A 27,732-nucleotide genomic window follows, 5' to 3' on the forward strand; every position below is an offset into this window, starting at 1 on the left:
CTCGCCACTTCAACACTAGGAGGAGGGGAAGCGCACCCCTTCAACACCAGGAGGAGGTAGAACTCACCACTTTAGCACCAGGAAGAGGGGGAGCTCACCACTTCAACACCAGGAGGAAGGGAGAGCTTGCCACTTTAGCACCAGGAGGAAAGGAGAGCTCACCACTTCAACACCAGGAGGAGGGAAAAGTGTGCCTCTTCAACACCAGGAGGAGGGAGAGCTTGCCACTTTAGCACCAGCAGGAAGGGAGAGCTCACCACTTCAGCACCAGGAGGAGGGGAAAGCGCACCCCTTCAACACCAGGAGGAAGGGGGGGCTCACCACTTCAGCACCAGGAGGAGGGAGAGCTCTCCACTTCAACACTAGGAGGAGGGGAAGCGCACCCCTTCAACACCAGGAGGAGGTAGAACTCGCCACTTTAGCACCAGGAAGAGGGGGAGCTCACCACTTCAGCACCAGAAGGAGGGAGAGCTCGCCACTTCAGCACCAGGAGGAGGGGAAAGCGCACCCCTTCAACACCATTAGGAAGGGAGAGCTCACCACTTTAGCACCAGGAGGGAGGGAGAGCTTGCCACTTTAGCACCAGGAGGAGGGAGAGCTCTCCACTTCAACACTAGGAGGAGGGGACGTGCACCCCTTCAACACCAGGAGGAGGTAGAACTCGCCACTTTAGCACCAGAAAGAGGGGGAGCTCACCACTTCAGCACCAGGAGGAAGGGAGAGCTCGCCACTTTAGCACCAGGAGGAAGGGAGAGCTCGCCACTTCAACACTAGGAGGAGGGGAAAGCGCACCCCTTCAACACCAGGAGGAGGTAGAACTCACCACTTTAGCACCAGGAAGAGGGGGAGCTCACCACTTCAGCACCAGGAGGAAGGGAGAGCTTGCCACTTTAGCACCAGGAGGAAAGGAGAGCTCGCCACTTCAACACTAGGAGGAGGGGAAAGTGTGCCTCTTCAACACCAGGAGGAGGGAGAGCTTGCCACTTTAGCACCAGCAGGAAGGGAGAGCTCACCACTTCAGCACCAGGAGGAGGAGAAAGAGCACCCCTTCAACACCAGGAGAAAGGGAGAGTTCACCACTTCAGCAACAGGAGGGAGAGCTCAACACTCCAGCACCAGGAGGAAGGGAGAGCTCACCACTTCAACACCAGGAGGAAGGGAGAGCTCAACACTCCAGCACCAGAAGGAAGGGAAAGCTCACCACTTTAACACCAGGAGGAAGCAATCACTACTCCAGCACCAGGAGGAAACGAGAGCTAAATACGTCAACGCTAAGGGGAGGCGGTGGGGAGAGCTGAACACTTCAACACTAGGCGGAGCGGAGAGCTCAACACTCCAGCACCAGGACGAAGGGAGAGCGCACAACTTCAACACTAGGAGGAGGGGATAGCTCACCCCCTCAACACTAGGAAGAGGGTAGAGTGCACCCCTTCAACTCCAGGAGAAAGAGAGAGCTCAACAGTCCAGCATCAGGAGGGAGAGATCACTGCTGCAGCACCAGTAGGGAGCGATCACTACTCTAGCACCTGGGGGTAGGGAGAGTTCCACACTGAAATACCAGGAGAAAGAGGGAGATCAACATTCCAGCACCAGGAGGAAGGGGGAGCTCGACACTCCAGCACCAGGGGAAAGGGAGAGCTTACCACTACAGCACTAGGAGGAAGAAAGAGCACACCACTTCAACACCAGTGGGAGATAGAGCTCAACAATTCAACACTCGGAGCAGGGGAAAGTTCACCCCTTCAACACCAGGAAAAAGAGAGAGCTCAACATTTTAGAACCAGGAGGAAGGGAGAGAACTCATTACTTCACCACCAGGAGGAAGGGAGAGCTCACCACTCCAACACCAGGAGGAAGGGAGAGATCACCACCTCAACACTAGGAGGAGGGGTACCTCACGCCTTGAACACTAGGAGGAGTGGAGAGTTCACCCCATCAAAGCCAAGAGAAAGGGAAAGCTTAACACTCCAACACCAGGAGGGAAATTCACCACTCCAACACCGGGAGGAAGGGTGAGCCCACCACTTCAACACTAGGAGGAGGTGACGCTCACCTCTTCAACAGTAGGAGGAAGGGAGAGTTTGCAACTCCAGCAATAGGAGAGAGAGCCTCCACTCCAGCACTAGGATGGGGTGAAAGCTCACCACTCTGCAGGAAGAGAGAGCTTGCCATTCCAGCACCAGGAGCAAGGGAGAACTCACCACTTAAACATCTGGGGAGAAGGTACAACACTTCAACAAAAGGTTGAAGGGATGGTTCACCACTTTAACAACTCGGGAAAAGGAGAGATCATTAGTTTAACATTGCAAGAAGTGAGAGCTCCTTATTTCAACTCCAGGGGTAAGGGAGAGCTCTCAATTTCTGTCTATAATAGGAGCTGGATAAAGGCAACGGTGCTCATTCAGTACCCGGGAGATAGGACAGATCACCACTTTAACCACTGGGGAAAGGGAGATCTTGCCACTTCAACACCAGGAGGAAGGGAGAGCTCACCTCTTCAACACCTGGGTGGAAGTGAGAGGTCACCATTTCCATACTAGGGCGATGGGAGAGTGCTCCACTCCGGTCTTTAATGGCAGTGAAAGCTCGCCACTTGCATAAATGGACAAAGGAAAGAGAGCTTCCTTAGTAACCAGAAAATGGACCAGCTCACCACTTCAATAACTGGGCATGGGAGAGCTCACTACTTAAACACCTGAGGAAGTGAGTGCTCATGACTTCAGTACATGAGGATGGGAGAGCTCACCATTTCAACACCCAGGGGAAGTGAGAGCTAACCACTTAATGTGTGGGGGAAGTGAGATCTTGCTACTTCAGTACCAGCGGAGGTGCAAATTAACCACTTCTGTACACATGGAAACAGAGAGACCGACACCTCAATAACTGTGGCAAGGGAGAACTCATCACCCCAATACATGGGGGAAGTGAGAGAGTACCACCCATATACATGAAGGAAATGAGCGCTTATTGCTTCAAAGGCAAGAGGAAGTGAAAACTCAACACTTCACATCCAGGGAAGTGAGGACTACCCACTTCAAAACATGAGAGAAGGGAGAGCTCACCACTTCAGCTTCCAGGGGAAGTGACAGTCTACCACTTCAATGCGTGGTGGAAGGGAGAGATCATCACTTCAGCTCCCAGGAGAAGGGTAAACCCAGCCCTTCAATATCCAGCGGAAGTGAGAAATGTGATGAATCCTAGGGCTCCCTCACTAAAACCCCTGCCTAAAGTCTCCTCCAGGTGGCCTGGGAAAGTCAGACACCTCCTGATCCTGACCTTGGGGGTGGTACAGTGCGGGAGGATCACCTGGGAGGAGACAATGCCCGGGGTGGTGAGGAGGTCCTGTGGGATGAGATACAGTACTTATCCTTCGAAATAAAGAACAGTGTAAAGGTGCCAAAACATGTAATGGCTTATTGTTGTTATGATGCATCTGAACCACCTATTAAGCCTGTGGATGTGGACAAACCTGGTGTAACATCTTTAAAAATCCCAAGGAAGGAAAGATCCTTTAAGAGGGTTATAAGTCCCTCTTACTGCCAGAGGTACGGTGAAAAGGAATCTATAAATATTGGTTTAAGGAAACTGCCTTCCTCTTTGCAAATTAATTCTTGTGATTTTTCCTTGAATGTTTTTAAGGGAAATAAAGCTACATTTAAAAATAGTAAGTCGATAGGAAAACCTAATTTTGATGATAGGGACTACAAGTCCCATAAACTCAGAAGTACAGGGAGGAGGAAGAGGGCTGAATAGCAATGATGCAGTTGTGGTCAGCCTGTTAGGCTTAATGACCTATACCTGAGAGAAGCCGAGAGGATTAAAAGGCCCCCTCAGTTGCAGGCCATTAGATGGTGCTGGAATCAGAAAGGTTGCAGCACAAGGAAGAAAGCATGGTGTTGGCAATCCAGGCAGAAGTGGGAGATCAGAAGGGACGCGCAGACTTTGATCAAGCAGATTTCAACTGCCTGTCCTGAGAGAGTCCTGTTTCCCCAGAATCTGAAGTGCAGAGGTTGCGCAGCGGAAGGCGTGAAGGAAGACTGCTTTTCCCCATGTGAACCTAATTGCAGAGATTGCCCAGCAGGAAGCGTGCCGGAGACCGTGGCTAGAAGGTGTTGTGAAGCTGAGGCTCTGAGGAGCGAGAGGAGCTCTTTAATTGCATGACCAGACCGAAAATACTTTCAACAAGGAAGGGTGTGGACCCAAAAAGAAGCCAGGAGTAGCAGAAGCCCTGCAGCACACGAAGGGAGGAATACTGAAGCCGATGAGTGTTACCGAGCGTTCTGATCCCTTGTGCGAACATTGGCAGGCAACTGTATCCAAATAGAATCACTAGCATATGAGTAAAAGCAATGTAAAACTGATCGTTGATTGTCAGGCAATAGGAAGTCTAAAAAGTTGCACTTACATGCAAGCAAACATTATTCCTTTCACTTGCATAAGAGAAAAACGCAGTGAAACCCTTTAATTGAAGATAAAACTTGTTGAAAACAGATGAAGCAATGGTCATGTTTGCCCAAACATGATTCTGATATGAAGGGTGATTTTTTAATCAAGTATAACATAGTTGAAAACAATTTAACACTAAAGTTAAGCAACTGAACATTAAGGTTACGAAGTATAGAGAGCAAGCATTGACCAATCCAAGAGTGAAACAAGTGTTGCTTCAGCCAGGAGTGAAACAAGCCTTTCCCAAAGCCAGCGTGTGGTGCAAGCATTGTCACAAGCCAAACAGGCTTCCAGCATTGCCCAAGCCAAGAGTGTGCAGGCATTTCTGAAAGCCAAAAGTGACTGACAACAAGGTGTATAAACAAACTACTCTGGTTGGTAGGATGCAAAGAGGCAAAGGCAAGATTGGGGAAAGGGAAGCTGGCTGTTTGGGATTGTTCTCTTAAAGCTGATACAACTTACATTGCCAAAGCCAATAGGAGAAAGAGAGAATTACATCCTAAGGGCACTTTGTGGTTGTTGTTGTGCCAGACGGAGAAGAGCTGGAAAGAGGCTGCCCTTCTGGAAAGTGAATGTTCAGAAGAATAGTGCTTTGCTTACTTGAAGGTGTTGAAATGCACTCAATTGAATCTTGTCTTGTATAAAAAGTTGTTCAAAGTCACAAAGAAGCAGGCTCTTGTAGCTGTAGTAATATTTTGGTTGTCAGTGGATCTGAAACTTCAGAGGCACATTTGATTGTGGAACACTATGGGGCAGGCAAGTAGACCCGCACGGGGAAAATTGCAGAAGTAAACCTGATAAAAGAGTGGTTCAGGTGGAAGTGAAAGTGCTGTGAAGTCATCCTGACAAAGCAAGAGGCTGTGTTTATTAACTTGATCAGAAGCTGTGTTTCATTTACTTTACCAGCAGTTGTGTTTATTGAGCTTAACAACTTTCTTCTTTGATATTTATGAGTTGTGGCAAAGCATTACGACCTGAAATAACTTCATGCTATTTGATGATGTGGAAAGTCACTATTCACGGAAGAAGAACTTTCCTGTTTGTTGAACTTTGGTTAACAAAACTTTCTTTTGACACATTGAAGTAGCCGAGAACTGAATCAAGAATTGGTTGCAAACCTGGATTTACTTGTTTCTTTTTGTTGAATATTGGAACTGAATCTAAATTGAAACCTGGGGAAGAGGAGTTCGCCCAGGTTACCAAGAAAGATTGTGAATATATTGAAAATAGCATTGTTGATGCTTGTTGTGAATTGTCATATACTTCTTTGTGCATTTAATGTTTAAGTGTGAGGGCCAACTATCCGGTGTTCCAGTGTTTTCCTTTAGTTTTGATAGGCAGCACTTCAATATATGAGGACAGGGAGAGCTCACCACTTCAATAGATGGGGAAAAGTAGAGCTCACTACTTCAATACATGGGGAACAAGAGAGCTCACCACTTAAATACATGAGGAAAGGGCGAGCTCACCACTTCAAAACATGTGGGAGGTGAGCACTCACCACTTCAAAAATGAGGGAAGGGAGAGCTCACTACTTCAACACCCAGCAGGGGAAGTGAAACTTCAATGCCCAAGGAAGGTGAGCACTCATGACTTCAATACATGAGAGGAGGGAGGCTCACCACTTCAACTCTCAGGGTAGGTCAGAGCTTGCCACTTCAATACAAGTGGGAAGGAAGCGCTCACCACATGAAGACCTGGGTGAAGTGAGAGCTCATCACTTCAATGCCACTTCCATACCTGTGGGAAGTTAGAACGCACCCTTTAATTCTTATGGGAAATAGGAACCCACCCTTGAATGTCTGGGGGAAGTGGGAACTCAACAATTCAATAGATGGGGAAGTGAGAGCTTGGCGTTCCATACAAGGGGGACGGGAACGCTTTAATGGGAATGAAAGCTCACTGATTGCTCAGCAAGTCAAAGGATAAAGTGCCCCATCAGTAGCAAGGAGAAGGAAATGCTCAAGTGTGAACTCGCACTTCCATGCCTGAGAGAGAACTCACCACTTCAACACATGGGGAATGGAAGAGCTCATGAATACATGTGAGAAGTGAAAGCTCACCACTAACATGCGTGGAAGAGGTAAGAACTCACTACTTCAGTACAGAGTGCACCACTTCAATATCCGGGACAAGTGAAAGTTTACCATTTCAATACCAGGGATATGGGGGAAGTGCATTACTTCTGCCATTAATAGGAGTGAAAGCTCATCACTTGCATAACTGGACAAAGGAAAGAGAGCTTCAGTAACCGGGAAAAGGACCAGCTCACCAGTTCAATACCTGGGAGAAGTGAGAACACGTGCATGCCTGGGAGAGAAGTCACCACTTGAAGACAAGGGGAAAGTGAGAGCTCATCACTCCAATGCATGTGAGAAGTGAAAGCTCACCACTTCAATACGGGGAGGGAGAGTTCACCACTTCAACACCCAGGGGAAGAGAGTGAACGGAGGATAGCACAGGGGCAACACGCTGGTCTTGGAAACAGGACCACACAGAGCAACTGAGGTTTGAATCCCTGTCCACGCTTGGATACCAAACTCAGGTATGGTATTAGGCGCGTTATTAAAAAAAACAATTAAATACATTAAATAAATACAAGAGGGCACTACATAGGTGAAGTGAGAGCTCACCACTTCAGTAGCTGGGGAAGGGAGAAACCACCACTTGAATACTTGGGGGGGAACTCAACATTTCAATACATTAGAGTAATGTGAGTTTACCACTTCAATACCCGAGGGAAGAGAGAGTACATCTCCTCAATACCAGGGGTAATACCAGGGGTAATACCAGGGGTAGAACCAAGGGGAAGAAAGAGTTCATCACTTTAAATACTTGGGAAAGGGAGAGCTGGCTATTGGAGGATCTCATCACTTCAATACTAGTGGGGAATACCAGGGCTAAGTGAGAGCTCACCTTCAAGACCTGGATGCAGGATGATCCACCCCACCCAGGGAAAGGATGATCCCACTACTTCCATACCCAAGGGGAAAAAAGAACACACTTTCCTACCTAGGCTTTCTACCTAGGCAATGGAGAAATTGCTCATTCAATATCCGGTAGAAAGGCGAGCTTAGTACTTCAGTACCTGGGAAAGACAGAGAGCACCATTTCAATATCAAGGGGAAGGAAGAGCTCACCACTTCAATACACAGGGGAAGGAATAGATCACCACTTTAATACACAGGGGAAGGAAGAGAACACCACTTCAATTCACAGGAGAAGAAAGAGCCCACCACTTCAATACACAGGGGAAGGAAGAGATCACCACTTTAATACACAGGGGAAGGACGAGATCACCACTTCAATACACAGGGGAAGGAAGAGCTCACCACTTCAATACACAGGGGAAGGAATAGATCACTGCTTCAATACACAGGGGAAGGAAGAGATCACCACTTTAATACACAGGGGAAGGAAGAGAACACCACTTCAATTCACAGGAGAAGAAAGAGCCCACCACTTCAATACACAGGGGAAGGAAGAGATCACCACTTCAATACACATGGGAAGGAAGAGATCACCACTTCAATTCACAGGAGAAGAAACAGCCCACCACTTCAATACACAGGGGAAGGAAGAGATCACCACTTCATTTCACAAGGGAAGAAGGAGCTCACCACTTCAATACACAGGGGAAGGAAGAGATCACCACTTCAATACACTGGGGAAGGAAAGGCTCACCACTTCAATACACAGGGGAAGGATGAGAGCACCACTTCAATACATAGGGGAAGGAAGATCTCACCATTTCAATACACAGGGAAAGGAAGAGATCACCACTTCAATACACAGGGGAAGGAATAGATCACCACTTCAATACACCGGGGAAGGAAGAGATCACCACTTCAATACACAGGGGAAGGAAGAGATCACCACTTCAATTCACAGGAGAAGAAAGAGCCCACCACTTCAATACACAGGGGAGGAAGAGATCACCACTTCAATACACAGGAGAAGGAAGAGATCACCACTTCAATACACAGGGGAAGGAATAGATCACCACTTCAATACACAGGGGAAGGAAGAGATCACCACTTCAATACACAGGGGAAGGAAGAGATCACCACTTCAATTCACAGGAGAAGAAAGAGCCCACCACTTCAATACACAGGGGAAGGAAGAGATCACCACTTAATTTCACAAGGGAAGAAGGAGCTCACCACTTCAATACACAGGGGAAGGAAGAGATCACCACTTCAATACACTGGGGAAGGAAAGGCTCACCACTTCAATACACAGGGGAAGGATGAGAGCACCACTTCAATACATAGGGGAAGGAAGATCTCACCATTTCAATACACAGGGAAAGGAAGAGATCACCACTTCAATACACAGGGGAAGGAATAGATCACCACTTCAATGCACAGGGGAAGGAAGAGATCACCACTTCAATTCACAGGAGAAGAAAGAGCCCACCACTTCAATACACAGGGGAAGGAAGAGATAACCACTTCAATACACAGGAGAAGGAAGAGATCACCACTTCAATACACAGGGGAAGGACTAGATCACCACTTCAATACACAGGGGAAGGATGAGAGCACCACTTCAATACATAGGGGAAGGAAGATATCACCATTTCAATATACATGGAAAGGAAGAGATCACCACTTCAATTCACAGGGGAAGGGAGAGCTCACCACTTCAGTGCCAGGGGAAGCAAATACTTACCACATCAATTAACAGACAAATGGATAGCTCGCCTCTTGCATGCCTGGGGGAAGTGAAAGCTCACTTCAATATCAGGGAGTAGAGGAAACTACTTCAATACCAAACGGATATGAGAGTGCACCACTTCATTTCGCAGGCAAGGGAGCGATTGCTCCTGAAGTACTTAGGAGAAGGGAGACCGCACTACTTCAGTGCCGGGGGAAGTGAGAGCTCACTGCTTCTATACATGGAGAAAGAGAGGTCTCCACTTTATTGCCTGGGATCAGAGGAGCCTCACTGCTTCAATACCTCGGAGGAAGAAATAGCTCTTTGCTTCAGTACCTGGGGGAAGAGGGAGCACACCACTGTAATACTTGGGGATAGCTTCAGTACCTGGGGGAAGAGGGAGCACACCACTTTAATACTTGGGGATAGCTTCAGTACCTGGGGGAAGAGGGAGCCCACCACTGTTATACTTGGGGATAGTTTCAGTACCTGGGGGGAAGAGGGAGCACACCACTGTAATACTTGGGGATAGCTTCAGTACCTGGGGGAAAGAGGGAGCACACCACTGTAATACTTGGGGATAGCTTGAGTACCTGGGAGAAGAGGGAGCACACCACTGTAATACTTGGGGATAGCTTTAGTACCTGGGGGAAGAGGGAGCACACCACTGTAATACTTGGGGATAGCTTCAGTACCTGGGGGAAGAGGGAGCACACCACTGTAATACTTGGGGATAGTTTCAGTACCTGGGGGAAGAGGGAGCACACCACTGTAATACTTGATGATAGCTTCAGTACCTGGGGGAAGAGGGAGCACACCACTGTAATACTTGGGGATAGTTTCAGTACCTGGGGGAAGAGGGAGCACACCACTGTAATACTTGGGGATAGCTTCAGTACCTGGGGGAAGAGGGAGCACACCATTGTAATACTTGGGGATAGCTTCAGTACCTGGGGGATGAGGGAGCACACCACTGTAATACTTGGGGATAGCTTCAGTACCTGGGAGAAGAGGGAGCACACCACTGTAATACTTGCGGATAGCTTCAGTACTCGGGAGAAGAGGGAGCACACCACTGTAATACTTGGGGATAGCTTCAGTACCCGGGAGAAGAGGGAGCACACCACTGTAATACTTGGGGATAGGAAGAGCTCATAAGAGCTCAGCACTTCTGTACCCAGACAAGGGAGACATCACTCCTTCAGTGCCTGGGTGAGGGTAGAGCCCTGCCCTTCAGTAGATGGCGGAAGTGAGAGCTCATCATTCGAATGCTCACAGAAAGTGGGGACCCCTCATCTTATTACTCAAGGCAAGTAGGAGGTCCTCACTGCAATACCCAGATGAAGCTAGAACTCCACTTTCCTGCCACCGGGAAGTTAGATTGCCACACTCCAGTCACCACGTGCCGGATAAAGCTTGCCACACGACCTTCTGATAGAAGTAAGCACTTGCCACTTCAGTGGCCAGGCAAAGTGAGAACTCCCCATATTTAGAACAATGGCGAGTCTATAACTTCAATCCTCTCAGAGGCGAGAGTTGCCCAATTCAATACCCGTGGGACCCGAGTGCGTGCCACCTCGATGCCTAGTGAGTGCAAGAGAGGCCCTCCACATGTAACTCCCAGGGAAGGAAGAGCTCGTTAACTCCAGAGGGAAGGAAGAGTTTGCCGCTTTAACAGCCCGTGTAAGTGAGTGCCGGCTACATACTGCATTCCTCCAAGTACATCCCTAAGCAAAGGGAGAGCTCTTCATTTAAATCCCAGAAAAGGGCAGATTTCGGCAGGTCAATCCTTGGGGTAAGAGCCCGCCATGCCGATCACCAATGGGAGGGAGAGCCTGGCAATTTGATTACTGGGAGGACAAACACTAGCCGCTCGGATCTCTCCACTATTGAGCCTCGGGGACCCTGCAGAGACCTGCTTGAATCTTCCCAGGAAGGGAGTTCTTGCATCTTTCACTTTGGTCAATGGTGAAAGCACCAACTCCAGGTGAAGAGAGAGCTGGCTACTTTGATCTCCAGGGAAAGCGAGAGCTGGCCACTTTGATTCCAGGCAGAAGGGAATGCTGGCCACTTTGATCTCCAGGGGAAGCGAGAGCTGGCCACTTTGATTCCAGGCAGAAGGGAACGCTGGCCACTTTGATCTCCAGGGGAAGCGAGAGCTGGCCACTTTGATTCCAGGCAGAAGGGAACGCTGGCCACTTTGATCTCCAGGGGAAGCGAGAGCTGGCCACTTTGATTCCAGGCAGAAGGGAACGCTGGCCACTTTGATCTCCAGGGGAAGCGAGAGCTGGCCACTTTGATTCGAGGAAGAAGGGAACGCTGGCCATTTTGATCTCCAGGGGGAGTGAGAGCTGGCCACTTTGATTCCAGGCAGAAGGGAAAGCGTGCTATTTTGATTTCCAGGGGAAGCGAGAGCTGGCCACTTTGATTCCAGGCAGAAGGGAAAATGTGCTACTTTGATCTGCAGGGGAAGAGAGAGCATGACACTTTGATCCTCTGCAGAAGTGAAAGCTCATTGCTTTAATATCTGGGCAAGTGAGAGTTTAACGGTTCAAATCCTAGGAATTGGAAAGCTTCCTATTTCAATTAATGCCAAAATAAGGAGTCACAACTCGTAGAGGAGCGTGCACAGCAATATCCCTGGAAGGACAAGCTCAAAGCTTGAGCGCATTTGGGATATGTGCTGTCAATCCGTCCAGTGAAGAAATTAAGCTCAACTCTTTGATCCTGGGCAGAAGTGAGAGCTTGCTACTGGGCATCCTGTGGAGGAACACAACCGTGCTATTCTAACCCTGCTGGAAGGAGAATCGACCACCCCATGACCATCTGCGACAGGCATCGGGTATCGCTACTTTGATAACCAGTGGAATTGAGGGCAAGCCATTGTTACTTGCATTACTTCCTCACCAGATTGATCCCCGGGGGACGGCAACCAGTCACCAATTAAATTCACAGATAAAGATGGAGCTTGACAGAACAGAACTGGGACTTTGCTAATTTGCTTTCCCTAGCAAAGGTGACAGCTTGTTACTTTGATTTCCCTGGCAGAAGTGAATGCTTGCTATTTTGATTTGCCTGGAAGAGACAGCTTACTATTCTGATTTCCCTAGCAGAAGTGAGAGCTTTCTATTTTCGATTTTCCTAGCATAAGTGAGTGCTTGCTACTTTGATTTACCTAGCAGAGGTGACAGCTTGCTATTTTGATTTTCCTGGCAGAAGTGAGTGCTTGCTATTTTGATTTGCCAAGAAGAGACAGCTTGCTATTTTGATTTCCCTAGCAGAAGTGAGAGCATACTATTTTCATTTCCCTAGTAAAAGTGAGAGCTTGCTAATTGGATGTCCCTAGCAGAAGTGACTGCTTGCTAATTTGATTTACCTAGCAGAGGTGACAGCTTGCTATTTGGATTTCCCTAGCAGAAGTGAGTGCTTGATATTTTGATTTTCCTAGCAGAAGTGAGAGCTTGATACTTGTATTTCCCTAGAAGAAGTGAATGCTTGCTACTTCGATTTCCCCAGCTGGAGTGAGAGCTTGCTAATTTGATTTGCCTAGAAGAGACAGCTTGCTATTTTGATTTCCCTAGCAGAAGTGAGAGCTTGCAATTTTGATTTTCCTAGCAGATGTGAGAGCTTGCTAATTGGATGTCCCTAGCAGAAGTGAGTGCTTGCTACTTTGATTTACCTAGCAGAGGTGACAGCTTGCTATTTTGATTTCCCTAGCAGAAGTGAGAGCTTGCTAATTGGATTTCCCTAGCAAAAGTGAGTGCTTGCTACTTTGATTTACCTAGCAGAGGTGACAGCTTGCTATTTTGATTCCCCTAGCAGAAGTGAGAGCTTACTATTTCGATTTCCCTAGTAGAAGTGAGAGCTTGCTACTTGTATTTCCCTAGTAGAAGTGAGCGCATGCTACTTCGATTTCCCCACCAGAAGTGACATCTTGCTACTTTGATTTCAGTAGCAGAAGTGAGAGCGTGCAATTTTAATTTACGTAGCAGAAGTGTGAGTGTGCTTTTTTGATTGCCGTAGCAGAAGCACAAGCTTGCTCCTTTGATCCCAGTGTGGAAAGCAAGAGATTGGCACTTGAATTCTTGGGGAAATGAAAGCTCATCACTTTGTTGCCAGGGATAAGTGAGAGGTTGTCATGATGCCTTCTGACAACAGTGAGAACCTGCCCCTTCGATCCTTTGGGAGGAGAGAAGGTTTACTACCTAAACACCTTTCCGAATAGAGAGGTCGACATTTCTATCCCTGGAGAAGGGAGTGCTTTAAACTCTATTAATTTTAACTGAACCTGACAGAGAAGACAGCTTGGAAATTAGCGGCGGCTCAGTGGAACCTGCTCCAGACAACTAACAGCAACCAGTGATGACCACACCTAAGATTCCCCTCAGATACAAAGGTACCTTTCGTCCTTTAGCAAAGTTTCAATGCAGTTACACCCTTCACTGATCAGCAAGTAACTCCACACTGCACCGTGCTCCTCCACCACTCATGAGTTCCCCATAGATGCCTGGAGCAATAAAGACCTACCTGCACTCTCCATTAATGCTCTATTCTCAATACACCACAGTGCATGTAATACACCAGAGTAGATGGTTTCTCACCAACATCACCTAGACTCACCTAAAGTATCAACAATGCCTGCCAACTGAATGTGCCATCCCCTCAACCTACCCCTGACATGAATCCTTGGTGACCTGATACCGTCCTTCAACCCAGCCACCTCGTAGTTGGCTCCATTGCTACCACATCAGATATCCGACCTGGTTCTGACTCTTCTCTGTTCCGGAGGTTCATGGCTCGTCCACCTCTAAGGACAGAAGAAGACCTTTTTTCCTTCTGAGCCCTCATTGGTCTTTGTCAGGAAGTCACATCGGAGTATCATCCTTAGAGAGACTCTTGGACCAGTGACGTTCACGGGCACCGTGGAGAGCGGCCAAGAGCCAGTATACAGTAGATTTTCCAGAACCAAGACTATCCTGTGTGATGGCCTCCAAAGTAATCTTGCAACCACAACCCAGAGATCCACAGCCCCTGGACAGAGACCAGGTTCTCTTGGGAAGTACCTAATCCTTTGACCGCAACCTGGGTGGAAGCTGAGGGAAAAATCATCAACATAACTTTATTTGGCCTGAAGACCATCGAAGTACAACAAATACATATACAGCATTCCTATACATTTATGTTAGCTCAATATTTCAGCTAGTTTCCCTGGCTATGAGGCATTAGTTCACGGCGAGGGTCAACCAGAATGCAACATGCATTCCGATTGGCCCTCGCCGGGCATTACCCGGCCGGGAATCCCTTGCACGCTGTACGTTCCTTTGGTTCCCGGCGGGGGCGTGGAGGCCCCTTAGCAATGAGGGGGCTCGAAACGGGGCAATCCCCGCTCCATGCCTCCCCATGGCTGGAGCCTGCCTTCGTCCCCTGCCGGGGACTCAGGTAAGTTATTTTTTTCTTCCACCCTCCTCCCCTGCAAACTATCCCCTCCCCTCCCTCCCAACCCCACTTACCTTCTTTTTTCTTCTTTTCTCTGGAGTGTATGCGCTGGGAACAGTGTTCCCAATTGCGCCCGCTCCCGATGGCCGCCATGGAAAGGGAAAACGGACTGTTTTCACTATCCCGGTGGCCATTTTTTTTTTACATATTTTTCTTTCTGTTCCGAAAACGTGCTTCGGATTAGAAAAAAAAGCAATTAGTACCCCTTTCTAACGGGCCGGGGTACTAATGGCAATAAGCCCCTTGACGGCAGGCCAATACTGCCCGTGGTAATGCCCCCGGGGTTTCGTTAAGGCTACGTAACTACGGCCCCGGGTGCATTACCTGGGGTGGTATTGGCCCGCCGTCTCGTGGCTTATTGCCACAATAGTAACTCCCCCCAGTCCTGGTCAAGTGACAATTCCTCCATGTGGGGCAGATCCATTGGCCATGTGGGCAGCTACCCCTCTTCCCTTGTTACTCCCCCCAGCTCTTTTCCCTAGTGGAACTACATTAGATCCCAAAAGGGGGGAGAACTGGGACCATGATTCATGGGAGGAGGCGTTCTTGGGGTAGGGAGAGGCACTAATTACGATCTTGCTGGGTAATGGCTGGGTAATGGCGGAGAGTGTCTCCCAATCATTCTCAGTATTCCATTTGCCACCCTTCAGTCCCTTAGTTCTATACAGATGGTATCGGGGGAACATCCTCCATTCTGCTGGATCCTTGTGCAGCTTATTATGTCTTCTCGAATGAGAGAATGACACTTCCATACCGAGCGGAGCCGATGGGTGCAAATATTGATCAACGAATCCCGGGTTTTTATGCTGGTTGTGAACACCCTGTGGGACTCTAGGCAAGAACAACCGCCCCTACCCCACGTAAACCTTTCGTGTGTTCACCATTCTGGGCATGACGTTGCTCAGAGCTTGGGTCACTGTGGCTGGTGTTCCTGGAGGCGAAATTAAAGGCTGCGTGTCCCACCCCTCGAATTTCTCTGTCCCCCCCAGAGCAAATTTCTCGGGCCCCAATCAACCTGGCCAAGCTCCTGTGTAGCTCTTGGGGGAATTTGGGCATTCTTAGGCTGGTGGTCTAAAGCAGGGTTGTCCAACTCCAGGCCTCGAGGGCCGGTATTCTGAGAGGTTTTCAGGGTATCCCTCATTAATATTCATGAGGACAAATGTGTACATTTAGAATTATTGTATGCAAATATATCTCATGAATATTAATGAGGGGTATCCTGAAAACTCAACATGGATCCGGACTTCGAGGCCTGGAGTTGGATAACCCTAGTCTAAAGGTTCTAAGCAGATGGTGGGGCTGATGGTATTCGCAACTTGCATCGGGGGGCTCTTCCCAAGCAGGAGTATACTTCTGCCAAGAGAATCCCTCAAGTTTGGGGCCTCTGACTGGCTGCTATATGGTTTCACGAGAGCCCATAGCGGCACCACTGGAGTAACCGCACGGCTGGTTTGTCACCCCTCCATTGCACCACCCCAATGGTCCTCCAAGATGAGCCCGAGCAGCCTCTTTATGTCTGCCAATCCTCTCAGATGAGGAGGCCTCATTAGCTTGAGTCAGGGAGGGGACAGGGGTGATAGGAGGTATGAAGTTGGATAGACAGGCTTAGTAAGTGCTTAGTAATCGGCCTAGCAATCGGCTGGTGGTCTGTCTCAACACATATAGCCTGCACCTCAACTTTGTGCGCCTGCAACACGTCTTTGTGGACCCAGGGCTCACTTGACTGGGTGGAAGCTGAGCTCCATAATGTCATAGTCCCAATCCCACAGCCCGCAGCCCATTTGCACTAATCCCCGGCTCATGGTTCAGCCCCACACTATGTCCCACCACTCAGGAGAACCTCTGTGAGTCACACAAAAGGACTTGGGAAGCTATGGAAGAATGCAGCCACCATGTGCAAGAGCTGCCCTCGCGCAAAGGAGCGCTGGAGGGCTGAAGGGAGAAGAAAAGCCTAATGGGGTGTACACTACACGCTCTGCCTTCCCAGACAGTCCAGGGACATAGCACCTTGCTCTGTGGCAGTGAACCACAACTACAGTGTTACCACCCAAAATGGCAGACCAAGTTCTTAAACCCTCGGCCAACTCCACCCAAGGGATAACGAACAATAATGATCAATTAATAAATAATGATGGGGGCAAATGGGAAGCACCAGTGAATGCCGGAAACTCCTGAGGAAGGAGTAAGAAAAAAGAGGACAACTGTGATCAGGTTGGACAGGGAGTAACCAATCAGGACGCACATGGAGTGAACAGGCCAATCCGTAGTGCTATAAAAGGCCACATGTTCGTGTAGGAGATGTTCCAGATAAGCTACAGATAGGGAAGCAGGGAGAGGAGGGAAAGACTCTCAAGAAGAGACCGGGCCTAGAGAAGGAGAGGAAGCTAAGAGAGCGCTGGGCAAGTCACCTGGACCCTGGCAGAGAACCGACAGAGAGAAGGAGAAGAAGCCGAGAGCCAGCATGCCGCTATTTCTCAAACAGAGGCCAGATAAGACCTTGGCCAGGATCCACACCCATGGCCGGTGGGTGGCGCTATTACAGCCTGACCGGGGAATTGCTGACAGGAGTATGTCAAAGGTATTATCACCAGTCCAGGAGGGAGAACCATGGCTCGGGAGGATAGCTCAGCTGCAATATGCTTGCCTTGGAAGCAAGACGACATGGAGTAACACAGGATCGATCCCTGTGTCCACGCTTAGAAACCTCTGGGTATTAAGTGCGTTATAAATAACCTATCATATCAGATCATGGCTAGAGACTCAGAATATCCGAGCCTGAAGCATACATAAGGGACGAGAAGTACTTGCTTTTCAGCCAAGCCAGGAAATAAAATGTGCGCTCTAGCTCGGAGAGGAGACTGAGTTGTGAGAGGCAAGAAGCAAACTGGATGATCTATCCTGAAGTCTGAGGTTTGTGCATCGAGCTGGGCTCTTTATCTGTGGGAGTGAGAAGTCTAACAGTGTCTGGCCACTACATTCAGGAGCCTGAGTTTTGAGAGACCAGAAGAAAGTGAGGTTCAAAATCCCAGAACCTGGGACCTTGAGAGACAAGTAGCGAGCTGGCCGATTTAGAAGCCAAGAAGCTGCTAACTGTATGGCGATTCTGAACCAGAAATCACACTGGATGCTTTTTCACGGAGACTGTATAATAGTTTTGAAATCTGGGGGAAAATTAGTATTCCCATATTCTTTAATTTAGTTTTCATTTTTTTTATTTAATTGTACAAGACAATTTTTACAAAAGAACACCCCCATATTTAGGTCCTTAAATCTCATTGCGCTCACCATCCTGACACCTTTAATTCTCGTATCCCTTTTTGTCTCTGGCATACCTTCCGCAGAGTTATCTCAACCCATCCTGTTCTACTCATTGAAGGTGATGAAGATCCTGGATGACCTGGTGTTCTGTTGATACTTTCATCCGCTGGCGGTCTAGATGTCGCCGGCCTTGGAACCCTGAGGCTCAAATGGTCCTGCACAAAAGCGCGACTTGCTATGCGTATCGCTTCCGGGGTCACAGTAACCAGACATCATATGGGATGTGAACGGAGCCCACAGGAGGCAAGCGTGGTGTGGCAGCGGTGGGAGCAGGTGGGAAGAGCAGAGGGTTCCGTGCAGCGGTGGGGATTTTCAGGGGCAGCAACCCGCCAAAAGGGACCAATATAGTAGTGTTTACAAAAGGCTGAACCTGCATAATGCAGCCTTTCGATCTGGAATCCGCAGGTTCGGCCTTTTGTAAACAGCATTTGGACATAGATCCCCTATCATCACGTCTTTCCAATATAAGTGATATGGAGAAATGGGGCCTCATTACGAGTTGGGTGGTATTCCGGCAGTAAATCCGTCAGAATACCATGCAGTGGAATTACCATTACCGCCACTTGGTCCGGCGGATTTACCGCTGGATTATAAGTGGTGGTGGCTGTGTTAGTCCCCATTAATTTGGAGTTCATAGCACTCCATTGGGGATTTTGGTGGAATTACTGTGGTGGTAATTCCACCGCCAGTAATTCTGCGGATTTTGCCAATTCTTTCAGCGGAAAGTGGGAGGATTTACCTCCTGCATGATACTGGTGGTGAATCACCCACTCCAGGGCCACAATTGTAGTATGGCGGAGCGGGAAAAGTGGCGGTAATTCCGTTGCTACCACTTTTTTCCGCACTACCATACTCGGAAGGAGGCCAGACCCAAGACTCTTTTTTCTACTTCCTCTGACCAAAAAAGTAACCTTTCCAGAAGGTGTGCCCAGGACAATTTAATACTTTTCCTCTTTTTTCCCCTCCGTTCTGCCTCTTTCGTTATTTATATGCACAAATTGGAAGAACTGGACACAATTCACATACAACAAACTAACGGAAACTTCAAAATTCAAGGCTTATTTATCAGGACATCCGATAATCGCCCATATTCTCAAAAAGTGGCACAAACATAAAAAGTACCGAGGAGGCCCTTATTTTTTACTTGACCCACTTTGAGACGTACGCAGGTGACCTGCACATTTCTACGGGGCTTGGTGGTAGCACAAATGATGGGCTTTCCAGCCCCTTTGCCTGCATTAGTGCCGGGTGCTCCTGCCACTGGCGTATGGCACCGCTCCAGCAGCCTCAAAGGTGCATGGAGTGCATTCCACAGTGATAAGCCCACCTGCAATCCTCATTGTCTACTTTCAAACTTAGTCTGCCAGTCCAACACATGTGTATAGGCGCGTTACAAATACCATATCATATCATATCATATCATATCAATGTGCTCATCACGCCAGCCTAGTAAGATCCTTGTTTGTCCTCCTTCTGTTTCCCCCTCCTTGGCTTGTCGCACCTAGAAACACTTGTGTACTGGCGCGTTATAAATGACTTATATCATATCATCGCTGGTGAAATGCTGGATATTGATGTTACTCTTTCATCGATGACCTGTGGCCATGTTTCCTCTTGTTTGTCGACAAAAGAGGGCTTCCAGCAGAACAGTTGCTTCTTCCTCGTGGATCTTCCCCGAAGTTCACCCCAACTCCAGTGAAATAGAGACCACTGCCCGCGGCGACAAGCTATCTAAAGGGAGAGTGATGCGTTATTTAAAAACTGCTGCATGTGACATAAACTGTATTCTTCTAGTAAAACGCTCTTAAAAGAATATAATGTTATATAGTTTTGAGAACATACCCCAGATAAACAGGAGCATCTTTATCCAGTCCTTACTTTTTCATCAATGTAACTTGCATACTGGAACTTTTAAGCCCTCACTGAAAGTGGCAATATGCATGACTACAAGTGCCAGCATGCAAAGCGTTGATGGCTAGAGAGCCAGGCCTGGGTGAAGATGATCATATCACTGTGGAGTCAGCTGTCGAATCTGATTAAGCAGATACCACTGAGGAATAATGAATCCATGCCACACCTTGGCTCTGCATGTTCCAGATGGGGGTTTGTGGATGTGCACCAGAACATGTTGAAGGCAGGAACAGAGTTCTCAAATTGTCCACTGGCACGCGAGAGTGGCTCATCCAATCCTGGTGGTTTTATGCTTTGCATTCTGGTTCTTTCAGTTTCCTCATTGGCACGCGATCAGTAAGGGCTGAGATCCTTACTGGCCCAGTATGTAAAACTGGGATAATGATATCTCTTGGTGCAATCTTCATACCTGCTGTAGGTCCTATGATGTATTAATGATATTTCCCAGTCTGGTGGTGGCATACTGTACCAGGCACAGCTTCCCACAGGCAACCCCATATTTCTATAGGGCACAGTCATTTCTGATTTGCTGCGTAGACGTACGCTGTGGCAATATGTCGCGCCTGAAATATTGGAATATTTGATATATTTGCCTTAACAACTGACTGTAAATGTATCCAATTTCTTTTGCCCATTGTGCAGTCATCTTTTTGACTCATTATTTCAAAGAAAAAAAATGCACGTGGAGGTCTGGGGCATTTGGTTGGAGGGTACCTTCATAAAACACCAGTAACATTCCAAAAACATTAGGCTTGCTCAAATCACCCGAGGCTGACTGGTAAATTAACCAACAAACACTGTTGAATAATTTCCTTAATACTTACAAACTATCCGGGAGGGGCCCCTAGCCCTGCTGTCTGATTAGCACTGTAGGGCTTTGAGAGGCCTTAATATGTCTTTAATGCTTGGAAATGGGCGATCTAGTGCGCACTGGCAACCAGACCTTTCTGGATAACGGGATTGGGTAGAGCAGGGAGGGCAGGGCAGAGTGAGAGACCTGCTCAGAGTCCATGCCCTCTATGCAAACTAACAAGATTGAGGCCAAACAGTCCCGGCAAAAGCCTTCTTCTAATGAACAAGGCACCTCCTCAGTCGAACCACTTCCAACAAAAGCCACTTGATTTTCACAGGTGAGCTAAAGGAGAAGGTAGCAGACACATGTGGTGGGGCACTTAACATCCTCACGAATATCAATTATCCTCCCAGAAGCTTCCTTCCAATAGCCCATTCTTGCATTACAGTTTGGGATAACATGTGATAAAGAACTTGCTCCCTAGCACCTGAAATAGTTGGCCTCCTCTCTATTAGAACATGTCACTCTTCTGCTTGAGATGCAATAACACGGTTACATGTAAGACTGCATTTGTAATTGCTGAAAAGAGGATGATCTTCCGATCCCGGACAAGTTTTAGTCAATTTCCCCCAACAGACACTGTCAAATTCCATAACATCCTCCTTCCTCCAACTATCCCACCCTGCTCTGAGCAAGGTCTCTCTGTAAAAGCATTTTTAAAAGAACTGTGATATGTCCCCCTTGACCTTGGTTTAATTAGTCTTGGTACCACATCTTAGATTCCAGAAATCCCTCTTAACACGATCAACATCCACATTCTCTGAAAAAGGTGTGTAGTCACTGGACAGGAATTCTCTTTCAACCTTTCCATGTTTCTCAGTTTCCCATCCTCTACCAGGGCACCCGCATTGCTGGCTTGGGGATCTATCCTGCTGTATCTGTTATTATCCTCCTAAGAACAATACTGGAAGTTCTGGTCTATCCAAGAAAGGTGTTAAACTGTGTATGGCAGGTATTTCTAAATACTTCCAAATCCTATTGTCAGGGATACAGCAATTTCAGATCTGGCCCCCACACCCAGGGCCCCCATATCTCCCTGAGCAGAAACCAGGCTGCCCTCAAATCCCCATACACTTCCTATTCTATGTCTACCACCCATGGCAGAGCTCCATATACCCCAGACTCAGCATGGTGGTCCGGGGGAATCTCATTCTGGAGAACACATACCATCTTTGGTGGCTCTGGCAAATGTGGGCGTAGTGCCCGGGGCAAGCCTGTGTGTGTCCTCTCAAACTTCCAAAATGTTCTAGATGTTGACCACAAAGGTAAGAAACACGCCACCACTGTTGCCTTCGAAACATGGTACATTCCAGCACTAACTGGCTTCTGCATTACCCATCAGATATTTGAACAGGTGCACTACCAGAGAAGAGGGTGGCGTGGGAACAGATGCTAGGTAACTTAGGTCGCACAGCTGTGTGATGCTGGAAATGCATCGGAGGGACAGGGCCTCTGTATCCTTGTCCTTTACTGTTTTTATCGTGTGTTCTGTCGTGTTTTCCGTGCAGAAGTCCATGTGGGACTCCTGGCGGTGCAGCTCTCTCTTTTTGGTTTGGTGTACAGACCCATGGGATACCCTTATGGCACCCATGGGTAGGGTTACAACCCTATGCCCCTAGTGTATGTTTTTGGGCACCTGTGGGTGGCCCACAGAGCAGGGTATGGGCTGGTGGCAGCTCCATGCTGAATTTGACAGGTGCGCTGGGTGTCCTCCATTTTGGGATACCCCGGCCCTGCCATTGGGATCAGTTGATTCCTGATAGGAAACAAGATGGCCCCGGTGGCCTCTTGCTTTCTATTGCCTGATACCTTGTTTTCCCAAAATCCTGGGAAGCCCTGACTCTGTCCCTTCCCCCTGACTGGCTGTTGGGTGTAAGTTCCATATATGGTGTTGTTGTGAAGGCCCAGCTAGACTGACTGGAGCCTTCCCGTTGACTGTATGTTGTGGGTACCTCCTGTGGGTGGGACCTGGGTGAATGGAGAGTGTGACCAATATGCACTCCTTGTTGTGGCTGTCTGGTTTCTGTCATGAGGGACAAAGACTGAGACAGCCCTGCCCGAAACTGGCCTGAATGCAGTGTGTAGTGTTGAATGGCTGGGTACTTGTCCCAATCCACATTCCTTGTTGTGAGTGTCTGAGCGGGAGAAGAGTGGCCTGAATGCCCTGCATGCCTGATTGGCTGACTGACTGCATGAATGCCCTTCTGTACGATTGGCTGCTGAGTGTGTGCCAGCAGTGTGGATGAGAGACCGAATACTATGGGCCTCATTACAAGTACTCCGGTCCGGAATTAACACTGCCGGTAAAACCATACCGGCACCGTTTCCATGTCCGCGCAATCATGACCCGCGGCCCCGGTAATAGCACCACCCTAAACCGCCACCGCGGAAATAGGGTTCCCCTTAAGTCCGTCTGCACGGAAACCCCTCCGTTACCGGCAACACGAAACACCGTGAGCATCACAACTCGCGCGGACACGGAAATACCGGGAAAAAAATTGCGGAAATACCGTGATCACGGTGGCGGAACCGCCGCCACCGCGAACATGGCGTTATACACTGCCTGCTGAACTGAATCAGGGCACAGGTGCACCAAATCAGCCCAGCTGGACCTAGCAGGCCACTGGGAGCCTACTAAAGGGCCACACCCAGCCCAACACAACACAGAACCATGCAGGCAGCAGGTCTAGTAGCACTGGGATTGGGCCTACTCAACCAACAGGCAGTAGTGCACATGGTGGCAGTAATGGCGCAGAGGAGGAGGCGTAGGCGGAGGAGGCGCAGGCGGCAACCAGCCAACCCTGCAGCTATGGCAAACCCCATTGGCCAGCCAGCCCGACCCCGCCGCCAGCCACCAATACCACGCATCAGGGCCTCACCCTGGAACCTCACCCCAGGACAGATCCACACCCTATACCGGCTGGACCGTGCAACAATCCTGCACATCACCGCCATGATTGAGGACAACATCAGCAGCCTAATTGACACCCCCACCGCCATCCCCCCCCTCTTGAAGGTTGTCTCAGTTCTGCATTTCCTTGGCACCGGCACCTATCAACACACGGTTGGTGAGCTGCACGGCATATCACAACCGTGTTTCTCAAAAATCCTGGTACAGGTACTGGATGCCCTGTTGCGCCATGTGTCGGAACACATAGCCCTACCCCGCACCCTCCCCGAGGTAATTGCCACCAAGTTGGCCTTCCATGCCATAGCAGGCATGCCAAATTGCATAGGTGCAGTTGACTGCACCCACGTCGAGCTCACAGTACCACATGCAATTGAGGCGGTGTTCCGCAACAGGAAACAGTATCACTCTTTGAATGTCCAGATGGTTTGTGATGCCATGCAACTGATTACACACTGCTGTGCACGTTTCCCAGGCTCATCACATGACTCAATGGTACTGCGGAATTCCACGTTGCCACGGTACATGGAACGCTATGCCGGACAAAGCACATGGCTATTGGGTGAGTACAGCTGACGATGCTACAACCCTGTCGGAGTGGTGTGTGTGTGTATAGGCCAATGAGCATTGTGAGTGTGCCGCTGTGACCGCACATGCATCACCCCCCTTCCATCTACCAAATACACAGCGTATGCCAAACATCATGAAGGAAGACATGACAGGGCACCACAATGTGCCCGTGCACACGCTGCCACAGCCAATCCCGTCACTGTCCCATGAACCCTGTGCCACTGCAGACACCCACCCTCAATTGAAACACTGCCCCAAAAAGCACGAGAGGCATGTATGTATTTACTACTTCCGTACAGTGGAGTCACTCTGCCATGTGTGGACAGCACTGCACCATGACATGCACACAATCAATTGTCACCCGCAGGGCACAGTAAACATGCAAGTTAATGTGTAGGATCATATGCAGTCAGCGACATACCTCGTGATGGCCAAAACATACCTCCAGAGACTGCATGGTACATATGCATGAATGAATGATGATACAAGAATGCACAGCAGCAGATGAGGACATGATGCCACAAACACTGACATGTTCCCCCATCTACATCCCATGTAGGTGATGCGGGATATGCACTCACGCCATGGATGATGACACCTGTATGGAGACCAAGGAACAGGCATGAAGAGGCATACAATAGGGCACATATCCGCACACGTGAAATGATTGAGAGGACATTTGGACTGCTGAAGGCCCGTTTCCGCTGTCTGAGCAGATCTGGCGGATCACTGCTGTACAGCCCAGTGAAGACGGGCAAAATCACGCTCGTATGTGCTATGCTGCACAATATATGCCTGCGCAGGAACATCCCAATGCCACCAGACGCAGATGAGGAAGATGGGGATGGGGATGGAGATGGGGATGGGGATGGAGATGGGGATGGGGATGGGGATGGGGATGGAGATGGAGATGGGGATGGGATGGCACCGCCTCCCCCTGGGGGTCCACATGATGGCCAGAGAGCACGGGATGCCCTGATTCGCATCTACTTTTGACTCACAGCACATTCACAGAAATGCACAGACATGGTGACGACAATGAATTAATAGTTGCACTGCAAAATAAATGATCAATGTCCACACATGTTTGTCTTGATTTGAAATGGTGATGTATTGATGTAATAACAACAGGGAAGAAGTGCATTGGTTAGGGAAGCTGTACACCCGGGGCCAACCACCACCCAAACGTGCCCACCCCCACCCAGAGCCCATTGTCCAAACACCCAAAACTACCACCCCACCACCCAAACGTGCCCACCCCTCTCACACCCTTGTAGTCCACATGTGTCCTGCACTGCCCCACACACATGCCATCACTTCCGTGTGCACTTCTGTGCAACCTTGCCCGAGGGACCCGTTAGCCTACTCGAGCGCCTCCTCGGACTGGCAGTAGTGGAGCTGGATGGGGTGGTAGTGTTTGATTGGCCAGAATCAGGGATTGAGGGCATCCGTGCCAGATTTGCCTGTTGGCCAACCAACATGGCCTCTACAAGCCTGGAGGTGTTGTCGTTGCCCTCCCGCACATGGCGTGCAAGGGTCACGATGGTGCTCGCAAAGCGTCCAATGGACCTCGACAGGCGACGCACTGAGGCGCTGTAGCTCTCCCTCTGCAGCCTGGATTCCTCTAGCTGCCTCTCCACCAGCTGGGTGAGGGTGGCCTGCTGGTCCTCCATCCGCTGCATGCGGGCATTCAGTTCGGCCATGGATGGGGTGGGGGACCTCATGGGACTCCCCAGTGAAGTGGGGCTGAACCCCAGCTCATGGAAGGAGCCCAGGTCTTCCAATGTGGGCATCTCCCCCTGTGGCCCCGTTTCCGAGTGCTCTTGCGGGGCACTGTTATCACTGCAGGCCGCCCCCTCTGCAGTGCTGCTGCCTTCGGTGTTGTGTTGGGTGCCCATGATAGGTTCCCGTGGCACCTGTCTGGTCTCAGCCAGTGTGGAGACAGTGGGGATGTTGTTGGTGGTGGTGTGCCGCACATCTGTAGTGGCTGTTGATGTGGCCAGAGGTGCAGAACTGCCGGCAGCATCCTCCTGTGTGGTGGCGGTGGCTAGTGTACTTGCCGATGCTGATTGGCTGGCCTGTTGTGCAGTATCACTGTCACTTGAAATGGCTGTGGGGACACAAAGGGCATGCAATTAGTGTTGTTGTGGTGGCAGATGGGTGCATCACATGCGTCATTGAGATTGTACATTAAATAGTGTTAGTCACATGCATCTGATTGCTGGTGTCTGCATTCAGTGATATTGGTTGCCATACGGATCATGATGGGTCCTTTGGCCCACACATGCACTGCCTGGGGTGGGGGGGTTGTTAATGGGTCCTTTGGCCCACACATGCACTGCCTGGGGGGGGGGTTGTTAATGGGTCCTTTGGCCCACACATGCACTGCCTGGGGGGGGGGGGTGTTGTTAATGGGTCCTTTGGCCCACACATGCACTGCCTGGGGGGGGGGGGGGTTGTTAATGGGTCCTTTGGGCCAGTACTCACAACTGCATATTTACATGTGGCATTCATGTTTGGGCACTTACCGCCATCTGCAGGTGGGCTCACTCCTGCCTCAGCCTGCCCAATCCCATGGATTCCCTCTAGGTGGAGGACGCTGCTGCAACGCTCCTCCCATGCTTGCAGCCTCAGTGGGGAAGGGGGTCCTCCGCCTGTCCCGCTGCTGCGTTGGCGGTGCGTGGAAATGAGGTTGCGTACCCTCAGCCTCAGGTCGTCCCAACGCTTGTGGCAGTCCTTCACGCTCCTCACTGCCACGCCCACGGCGGTGCACTTGCGTGCAGCTTCGGCCCACACCTCCTTCCTCCGCTGCTGTGTGGCACGCCGTTGGTCGGCGCTGAACAGCATCTCAGCATTGTCCACAATGTGCTCCACCAAGACGGTTAGCTCCGCCTCGCTGAAGCGCTGTTTGCGCTGCCTCTGAGCAGGAATCCTGGCAGTCATGCTGGTGGTCCCTTTTGGCTTCTCAGAGTTAGGTTTGTGCTTGTGCTGGCTCTGGATGGCAATGGATTGTGCTTTTATATGATGGCCGCCTCTCTGTTTCCTGTTTTGGCGATCATGGTATTTCCGGTTCCGTGTCCGTGGCGGCGGAGGCGGAAACGGGTTTTGCGCCACTTGTGGCTTCGTTATTTCCATTTCCGTGGGGTTTTCCGTGACGGCGGTAACAACGTTTCCGAGTCCGTGTGGTGCGCGCGACCGACAGCGTGTAATAGGACGGTTTTTCCGCACCCTTGCGGACACGGAAACGTTTTTACCGCCGTCACGGATTTTGCACCGTCCCGGACTGGCAGGTTGTAATGAGGCCCTATATCTGGGGACCTCTCACCACTGGAAATTGTTCAGAAGCTGTAGTCCACTACGACGAGTAACTGGAGTAACTGAAGCTTGACCTTGAAGCCCTGCTGGAAGAGAAGAATTGCTGTTGCTCTCCTTCACGATCTGAAAGCTGCTGTGTCTCTAAGGACTGACCCAGAGAGGACCTGGTAAGGCGCCCTCTTCCCGAGCTACGAGGGACCATCGTGCACAGCTGATCTTTGCCAACGCTCCCTGGTAGACAGACCTATGACAGGTT

At 49.6% G+C, this 27,732-nt stretch overlaps 1 protein-coding gene across 2 annotated transcripts in view; it reads right to left on the reverse strand.

Annotated features, from left to right (window-relative positions):
• The window catches only part of MARCHF4 (membrane associated ring-CH-type finger 4), a 699,606-nt gene that overhangs the window by 156,050 nt on the left and 515,824 nt on the right, over positions 1 to 27,732 (reverse strand). The gene's annotated exons all lie outside the window — the stretch shown is intronic.

Source organism: Ambystoma mexicanum, chromosome 9 (assembly GCF_040938575.1).
Source record: "Ambystoma mexicanum isolate Mex_15411 chromosome 9, UKY_AmexF1_1, whole genome shotgun sequence".
In the NCBI taxonomy this organism is placed as follows: domain Eukaryota; kingdom Metazoa; phylum Chordata; class Amphibia; order Caudata; family Ambystomatidae; genus Ambystoma; species Ambystoma mexicanum.